At 41.8% G+C, this 9,511-nt stretch overlaps 1 non-coding gene across 1 annotated transcript; it reads left to right on the top strand.

The window, feature by feature from the left end:
• The first annotated feature begins 642 nt into the window (after nucleotides 1-642).
• Nucleotides 643-762, top strand: LOC145394446 (5S ribosomal RNA). The gene has a single exon (XR_013896423.1). It is a non-coding gene; the product is annotated as a 5S ribosomal RNA (ribosomal RNA).
• The last annotated feature ends 8,749 nt before the right edge of the window (nucleotides 763-9,511 follow it).

The following is a 9,511-nucleotide window of genomic DNA, read 5'->3' as shown; positions in this document are numbered from 1 at the left end:
ACAGCACTTTAGGTCCAACTTACAGAATTTTCCATCAACGGAGGACACCTGTAATACGGTGTATGGATTTTTTTTTTCAGTAAATTTTTCTTCCTCTGTTCATCCGTTAAAAAGTATATATATATATATATATATATATATATATATATATATATATATATATATATATATATATACACCACCGACATGGTTTGCTTCAATAATGTACAACGTGTAATGGTAAAATTAGAAAAATCAACCCCTAATGAAGAGACGATAAGAAATCTGCTATGCCGCCTGGAATAAGGTGAACAGTACTATACTTACGGTGTTATAATCCGATACATACACACACGACACACCCAACTGCGTGAGAGTCTCAGGAAAACTAAACCAGATAGCTCTTTTAACTTCCTGTCCAACATTACCTCCAACTGCGTCATATAAAGTGTTGCCATATGTTACATATTATTTGATTTTCTGAACGTAGTCAGACATAAACATGCAAACTCATGTATTCAAGAACGCACACATATTCGTTGATAGTGCATTAAGGAATTATTATATATAGATGTACTATGGGTCACAAAAGTATCGGTGTACAATATGCGTGAAACATCTGGGCCCACAGAACGAAGGTCACCTAAATATTAGTATCCGACCTACAACGGCCATACCACGTTGAGTACACCACTTCCCGTCCGATCAGCGAAGTTAAGCAACGTTGGGTCTGGTTAGTACTTGGATGGGTGACCGCCTGGGAAACACCAGATGCTGTTGGCATCCCTACATGTCAAGTGGGGTTGGTGGAGGATTAGTGCCCCTCCCTGTAAAACAATTAACTCTAAGCCATTGGCCACCCCGTCTGGGATACATGGCGTCTGGCAATGAATGAATGAAAACCTACTACTCGTTGGTAGCCTTTCTGTCGGGATCGCCAACTAGCAAAATCCTCTTGCAAACATATAGCAAATGTTATGTTTTTATAAACAGACACGGTTCAAACACAATGAGACGTTGGTGATATACAAATGTTTTCGGTAGGCATCAGACACCCTGTGCACCGATAATTTTTTGGCCCATAGTAGCCTGCATGTGTCCATCCAGGCATGAATAACTATATCCATACGTAGGAGGAAGGGAGTGGAGAAATAGGAGTGTGTGTAAGAGAGTGTAAAGTGAGTGGGAAGGGAAGGAGTGGGAGGTGAAGTGGAATTTGGCTTTCGTGGAAGGGGTTGAGGAAAAACAATAGAGAAAACTAAGGGAGGGGAGGGTGTGGAAGGGTTGTGGTACGGTATTGTGAATTGTAGTTTGGCAAAAATTAGAAGATGGGGGGAAAGACAGATAGTGAGAGGACTGTTGGGGGGAAGGAAGAAGGGAAGAAGAGGAGGGAAAGGCCTGGGAAAGGAGAGGAGGGAGAGGGTTGGGTTAGGAAACTGGGAATGCATGAGGAAGGGAAGAGGTAAGGAAGAGGTAGGAGGAAAGAAAGAGGTGCAAAGAGGAAAAGGGTGCAAGGGTGACGAAAGGGAAAAAAGGAGAAGAAGGAGGAGGGGAGGAACGATGTGAGGAGCTAAGAGGAGCAGTGAGGTGTGAGGAGGAAAGAGGGTGGATGAGAGGAGAAAGAAAGGAGTGAGGATGTGGAAAAAGGACTAAGATGAGGGGAGAAAAACAGGGATATAGGGCGAATTGAGAGATATGAAGTGACAGGGGGGAAACCGGTGTAGGATGTACGAGAATAATAATTAGAGAGGTGAGGGGAAAGGGGAAGTAGCAAAATGAGTGATGAGGGGAATACAAAGTGGGCAAAGGATTGGGGATGGGACGGTTGTGATGAGAGAGAGAGAGAGAGAGAGAGAGAGAGAGAGAGGGGGGGAGAGGAGGGGGAGACGTGATGGGATGTGATGTGGGGGATGGGGGAGAGACAGGAAGGAGGAGAGGGGCAGGGGACACGCGGGACAGTGCATGAAGATGAATGAAGACGGGGACAGATATGGAGTTCTATAAGGAAAAGAAAAAAAGAAACACTGTTACCTTACCCTGTGTTTGGAGACGCTTCAAGTTCTTCATCTGGATCGGTTGGTAGTGGGTTTATCATGTCGACGCAGCTTATCCAGTATTTTTTCTTTTATCAAGCTTCCTATCATCGCGTGTTACTGCATCCTGGATTTAATTTGGCTTCTTTCAACACTCCGTTATCTGTGACCAATTACGAAATATCTTGTAGTCTGTTATCCTGCTGTGTATCGTCAGCAAGCAACGCAACGGCAGGATGCGAGCCACCAACGCACGCAAAACTGCCAGCTAACGAGAAAAAGAATTATGAGTAAGGAAAAAGTTTAGACATCGCTGTGATGTGTAAAATTTGTACGTAATCCGATATTTAATATGGAAATTACACTCCACTGGTTGAATTTTCTATGCGTTTTATCCATGAAAACCTGTGTATGAGCGCAGCTGAATACAAACATTCACGGGCCCATTGATTCATTGATTTAACATTACATTTCGCAGCCTGGGAGAGACATTTCGAGCAGGGAAGCAGGGATTGTCCATCGTTTTTTCCGCTGCTAAAAGAGGAACCGCCTGAGCTGAATGTTATCGCCTGGAGAATTCAATATTAAGATAAAATAAAAAATAATACTGTCACCCGATTGAAAGGATTTAGTATTTTTTTTTGTCCTCTTCGCTCGATTTTCTGAATGTGCCCAGCATTTCAACCGCTGTAGTTCGGTGCCTGTTTTATTCCCTTAGTCTTGCCACGTTCAGGTCAGTTGTTAAAATGGGAACGTGTTTGTAGTGTGGAGGTTAGAAATAGTCCCCTTTAACAGTGTATGATCTCTCTCTCTCTCTCTCTCTCTCTCTCTCTCTCTCTCTCTCTCTTTCTCTCTGAGTTATATAAAATCTTCTGAAAGCAACAACAGTATAATTTAAAAGTACATTATCGAATAGAGGGGGTTAAGAGGACGATTTCCTACCCATTTGTCTACTTATTTAATTTTACTCATCGCTCAAATCTCCAATCCTTTCATAGATTTTTGGCCTCTTCAAATCAGCGACTACTTTTTTTCTTTTCTTTTCTTTTTTTTTTTTTTGCTTATTCTTCCTGTCTCCAGACGGTTTTATTCCACTTCGGGCAGACCTCTCGTTGCAAAGGTGTTTATATATAGTATTTCTTACCAGTTCAACAAATCTCTATACATAAAAATACGCGGTTGTCCATTTAAACGCTCCCTTCCTACTCCACCGGGTGATGTATGTTTTGCGGGGACGCCTAGTGTTATCAGTGTCTAATCTACACCATTTATTTATTTCCTACTCTCACTGCTACGCCCACATCAGCATCCTGAGCCGTCCCTGCCACACATAAGAAGATGCCAAGTGAGTTTCTAGTATTTCAGATGACTGAGAGGACTAACAGATTGACCATTTTCATTCTATTCTATTCCATTGGCTGACGGCCTTATTCAACTTAGGATAGACTCTTGGAACTGGAAGGGTTATATAAAGTCACAGAGTTAAGATAAATACTTAATGTTGGTCTGGCGCCGTGTGGAGAGGATGGAGAATGAGAGACTGACTAGATAAGTGTATGTTATTGAGGTGGAGAGGAAGAGGAGGAGGGTGAGACCAAGGATGAGATGGGGAGATGATGTAGAGAGAGAGGTCTATTGTAATTTGAATATAATCGCGTGGAATCTGCAGACTAAATAGGATGTGACAAGGAATCCAGCTCTTATTCCCACACCAAACTTACACCTAAAACAAGGCTCCCCAATTGGACTACTGGGGAAGCAATATTCGTCCAAGAGTCGCCCAATTAAAGGAATTGATCTCTGGTTTTTCCTGCTGTGGGTTGGATGAGCTAACCACGACACCACTGGCTGCCCCGAATCATGATGGTTATTTGCTGCCATGGCCTGTGTGCTTAACCCCTTCACATTACGCCTCACCATACCATTCACAACACACCATACCATACCACTCTTACACCACACCCTACCACACAACACCCATACCACTCACACCATACCATACCACTCACAACACACACCATACCACTCACAACACACAACAGCATACCACTCTTACTCCATACCCTACCACACAATACCCATACCACTCACACCATACCACACCACACCACACCAAACCACCACCCTCACACAAAAACAATCCACACCATACCACTTTCACAACATAACTCCCACCACACCATACCACACCACACCATACCATACCACATCATACACTGCACCATACCACACCACACCATACCATTTTCACACCACACCACAAAACACCATACCATGCCACTCTCGCACCATAACATACCACACCATACCACTCTCACACTACACCCACCACACCATACCACAACACACCATACCATACCATTCTCACACTGTACCACACCATACCACACCATACCACACCACACCATACCATCCAAGGACATTAACCGAAGGGGCCTGAAGTTCTCGCATCTACTATCATTTTTACAGGTTCATTTTAATCACCCTTCCTTCAGACGATTTTATTCAGCTGAGAAGAGGCTTCATTAAGTAGATATAGGCTAATCAACCAATTCACCATTATGGGTCCTTTCTAACCTGGTCTTAATAACATTAGTAGTAGCAGTAATAGCTGTAGTATGGTAGTAGTAGTAGTAGTAGTAGTAATAATAATAACCCATCCATCCATCCATCATCCAATCCCACGCTTCCCCATGAATAGTGCAGGAGCCCGGGGCCAGGCAAGCTGGTCCCGGCATTTAATATGAGAGTGAAATCATCATCATCATCATCATCATCAGGACCTCCTTTCCCACCCAAGGGCAGGGTGAGGAGTAGCAATGTCCAGACAGCCCAAAATTGCCTAATCCAATGGGCCACGCTACCATTCACTCATCATTCAAGCCCCCGGAATCCTGGCTCTATCGGATACGCCAAAAACATTCACCACGTTCTGTAGCTTCACATAATCGTATCTGACAGAGTCAATCCAGACGCTGCCACGTTAAAAAAGGGTGCCAAATATCCCTGATCATCCACTTCTTACAAAATTCATCCTGCCAGCTCGCTCTCCTGTCAGTTCCCTAGCCTCACCGACTTCCAAACCTCTCTTCCTCATACATTCATCCACCATATCTCTCCACCTTCTCCTTGGCCTACCTCGCCTCCTCCCTCCTTCGAATTCGCTCAGATATACATTCTTCACCGCTCTGTTGTTATCCATTCTCTCCACATGACCATACCATCTCAGTACGCTCTCTTCAGTTCTGGTGTCCACCGACTTCCTCACTCCGCATCTTTCACGAATCACATTATTTCGTATCCTATCCACCCTCTGTACTCCACATACATTCCTCAGCAGTCCCATCTCTACTGCTCTTACTCTTGACTTTTCATTTTCATGCCACACCATAGTCTCACATCCATATGTTAAAGTTGGCACTAACACTCCTTCATGTAAGCCTCGTGCAGCTGCAACACTCAAGCCTCTGTTTCTTATCAAGGCCTTCATTGCACCAGCTACTTTTCTTCCTTGTGTCACTCTACTTTCAATTTCTTTTGCACATTTTCCTCTCTTTTCTATCACTGTACCCAGGTATTTGAACTCTCTCACCAATTCCAGTCTCTCTCCATTCACTGTTACATTGCATTGGGAGTCACCTTCTCTCTCAATAACCATCATTTTACTCTTTTCTACATTTACTCTCAAGGAACGATGCTTACAGACATCAGCAATACTCTGCACTAGCCTATCAAGTTCTTGTCCGGTACTTGCAAGCAGTACTGCATCATCAACGTACAACAAATTTGAGATATTCCATCCGTCACCATTTATTACCAATGCCATCCCTCTCTCCATTACCCGTGTTTTCACTTCTCTCATCACCCCATCGATATATACATTGAACAACCATGGGGACATCACACGACCTTGTCTCACACCCACACTGATCGTGAACCATTCACTTAGATGCCCATTAACCCTGACACATGCTTCACTACCATCATAAAAACTCTTGACAGCAACTAGCAGCTTACCCTCTACACCATATGTGCGCAAAACTTTCCACAATCCTTCTCTGTCCAGTTTGTCATATGCTTTTTCCAGATCCATGAATGCCATAAACACCTTTTGGTCCTTCTCACAAGCCTTCTTTACCATCTGTCTCACTGCAAATATTTGGTCCACATATCCTCTGCCACTCCTAAAGCCACCCTGTTCATCACTCACTAGGACTTCTGATATCTCTCTTACTTTCTCTATAATAATTCTTCCATATACCCTCCCTACCACACTCAGTAAGCTTATGCCACGATAATTCTTGCACTCACTTCGTTCACCTTTATTTTTGTACGGGGGTACAATCACAGCCTTTTTCCACTCTGCAGGCACAGTTTCACTCATCCATGCCTTCTCACATATCTCCCACAAGCACTTAATTCCATTCTCTCCACTACATTCAAGCATCTCTGCATACACCTCATCAACCCCAGCTGCTTTCCCATTTTTCAGCTGCTTCACAGCACTCTTCACCTGTGCGAGTGTCACGTTTCCTGGCACAGCATTCCTTCTCTGCATACCCCCAAAACCAATCATGTTTACAGCTGCTCTGCTCTCTCTATCCCCATTCATCAGGCTTTCAAAATATTCTTTCCATCTGGTCCTTACATCATCTCCATGGGTTAATAATCTACCACCTGCATCCTTCACACCATCCCATTTCTTTCCGCTTTCACTTCTACATTTCCACACCTTTTTCCAAAATAACTTTCTGTTTTCAGAGTAGTTTGCATTAATTTTTCTTCCTAGATCCTCATTTACCTCCTTCTTTTTCCTCTTCACTAGTCTCTTTACGTGCTTCTTGCTCTCAACATATTCAGTTCTTATTTCAACTCAACCCCTATAATAATAATAATAATATAACTAAGTAAATAAATAACAATAATAATCTTAATAGTTACAAAAATAATAATAATAATAATAATAATAATAATAGTAATGATAATAATAATAATGGTGATGATGATGATAGTAAAAACAACAAAAACAACACTACCACCACCACCACTACCAACAACAACAACAACAACAACAAAACAACAACAACAACAGCAACAACAATCATCATCATTATCATCACTACATCATCATCACCATAATAATAATAATAATAATAATAATAGTAATAATAATAATTATAATAGCAGCAGTAGTAGTAGTAGTAGTAGCAGTAGTAGCAGCAGCAACAGTAGTAGCAATAATAATAATAATAACAATAATATTAATAATACCATCAATATTCATAACCATTAGACAGCAAATATATAATGCACCTAACGTTATCATAACAAAGAGGTTCCAACATAGCAAAGAGGAAACCAGGTCCTATAATTTGGAGGGACAGTCACTGCTCGTATATGGTCAGTGAATTTTACCATTTAGCACCACATTATAGAAGCAGCAGCTTGAAATTAGTGCCTGTCAAATGTGCCAGGGTTTTTATTAATCTGACAATCAATTTTTTACCAAGCCACAATCTTTCATTTGAATAAAACACGCTACAATCCACTATACATCCCGGTCTCTAATTGTGCTGCTGGGAGAACAAGCTGATATGGCCTTTATTCCGATGAAGTCTTTTTATGTATCAAATCCTACTGCCCCTGGATGATATTATTTAGCTTGAGGAGACTTTCTAAACTTCTCTCACCCCAACTTGGCCCAACTTTTCGTCTTTTGTAGCTTGTTCAAAGTGGCCCAATGACAAGACTTGACAATACTACGGTTACACATCCTTTCCATACCACTTCTTCGTGACTAGCACCGTATTTCAAAGCAATGCAGAAAAGCCTTATGCCATTGGGCATACCAGATGGATTCCTAGACTAAGACCCTGACACATGGAGCAACAGGGATGACTTCAAGGCTGCTCAGGCGATTGTCCACTGTCTTGCAACGATCAACTACCATGCCGAAAGAGGTGTCACCCTAATACAAGAAGCAACGATGTCAGGAAACTTTCGGAAAGAGGAACAATTGCAGTATGCCCTCCAAGTTGTTGAGCCGAACCAGACAAACTATCCTGATGCAAAGAAATCAACCCTGCTGATAAAGAAACCATGAAATGAAACGCCAATAACACCAAGATTCACATGATTATCCTTCGTAATTGTTTGCATAAGTTTGTACTGTACAATGATTTCAGTGAAATAAAAACAAGCCTTTAGACAATTATTTCTTGTTTCTCTAATGAATGTGTGATAACACTTGCCACTGTATGGGTGCTATGTAGGACAGACTGCTGAGATCTTTGAGCCACCCCTAGATAATATTGTATACTAAAACTTCACACAGATTTTTTCTTTTTCATAAAAAGGAGGTCTTTGGTTGGAACAGACATAATATATATTTTTTTTAAATTTTAGATTTTCAGCCCAAATAAGAGCGACATTAATGTTTGTGAGTGCGTTTTCAAGTTTTGTTTCTTTCTGTCGGTGGTGAATCATTTATGGTATCATTCGTATTGTTAATAAAGGCTTCAATATGCTTGCAAGCATTGTCCTTGGTCACTGAATGACAGCTCTCCACACTGCTCAACAGTGTTGAAAAAGTGGTCTTTGTATATAATCCCCAAGAGGGCGAGGACAGACGGACGCCATCTTAAAATGCAATTTTTGGCACAACATTACCTCTATCAGTGTTGATTTGTCCAAACATAACTTAGATTATCGTAACTTGACCCAATCTAATTTATCCAAACCTAACCTTATCTAATGTAATTTTTCCCAGCCTAATCTGTTTTATGCTAAGATAAACAAACTTCACCTAACCTTGTTTATTGATGGATTCTCTTCATGGTCGAAAAAGCACTTCTGTGCACCTTACAGTTTTGAAATCAATAAAAAGGAAGGTAAAAAAAAACGATACTGTAATTAAGAGGTGGTTCCACATGCACTTGAAGTATACCAAAAATGTTATATCTCTGTTGTTACTGATTTTCGATGGAAGTGCCATAAAACAAACAATGTTTACATAGGGGAAACCTCCCCCATCAACTACTGGCGTCAATGCCTCCTATCCCTCCTTGGTGGGACCTCTTGACCAAGGTCTTATTTCAGGTAACATAGTCCTTCAGTACGTCCTGGGATGGATTTATCCCTCAAGTCTATCAGGAGCCAGCACCCACTACCTATGCAAGTCTTTTGGATCTCCACACAGACGGCTCCCACTCCCCGGTTACTACAGCATCAGCGACATCAGTGTATATAGCACATCTGTCTCATTGCCAAACTTGGTGGTTGGATGGCCTCCATGACATTATAGAAGCAGAGCCCTTTGCTGTCCTTAAGACCCTGTATTTTTTATTTCCCATTTCTAGCCTCAGATGGTGGTATTCTACAGAGACTGCTCGACAGCTCTTTGTCTCCTAGTTTTTGCACGACTTCAAACAGGGAGACATCCGATTTAAGACATCAAAGTATTGCTTTAGCGTCTTCTCAGCAGGGACTGGGAGGTCCAC

This window comes from Coenobita brevimanus, chromosome 3, assembly GCF_032717465.1.
Source record: "Coenobita brevimanus isolate Jiangsu-jjx chromosome 3, ASM3271746v2, whole genome shotgun sequence".
Classification (NCBI taxonomy): Eukaryota; Metazoa; Arthropoda; class Malacostraca; order Decapoda; family Coenobitidae; genus Coenobita; species Coenobita brevimanus.
Note: the sequence above shows the minus strand (reverse complement) of the source record. Positions and strands in the feature narration are given on the sequence as shown.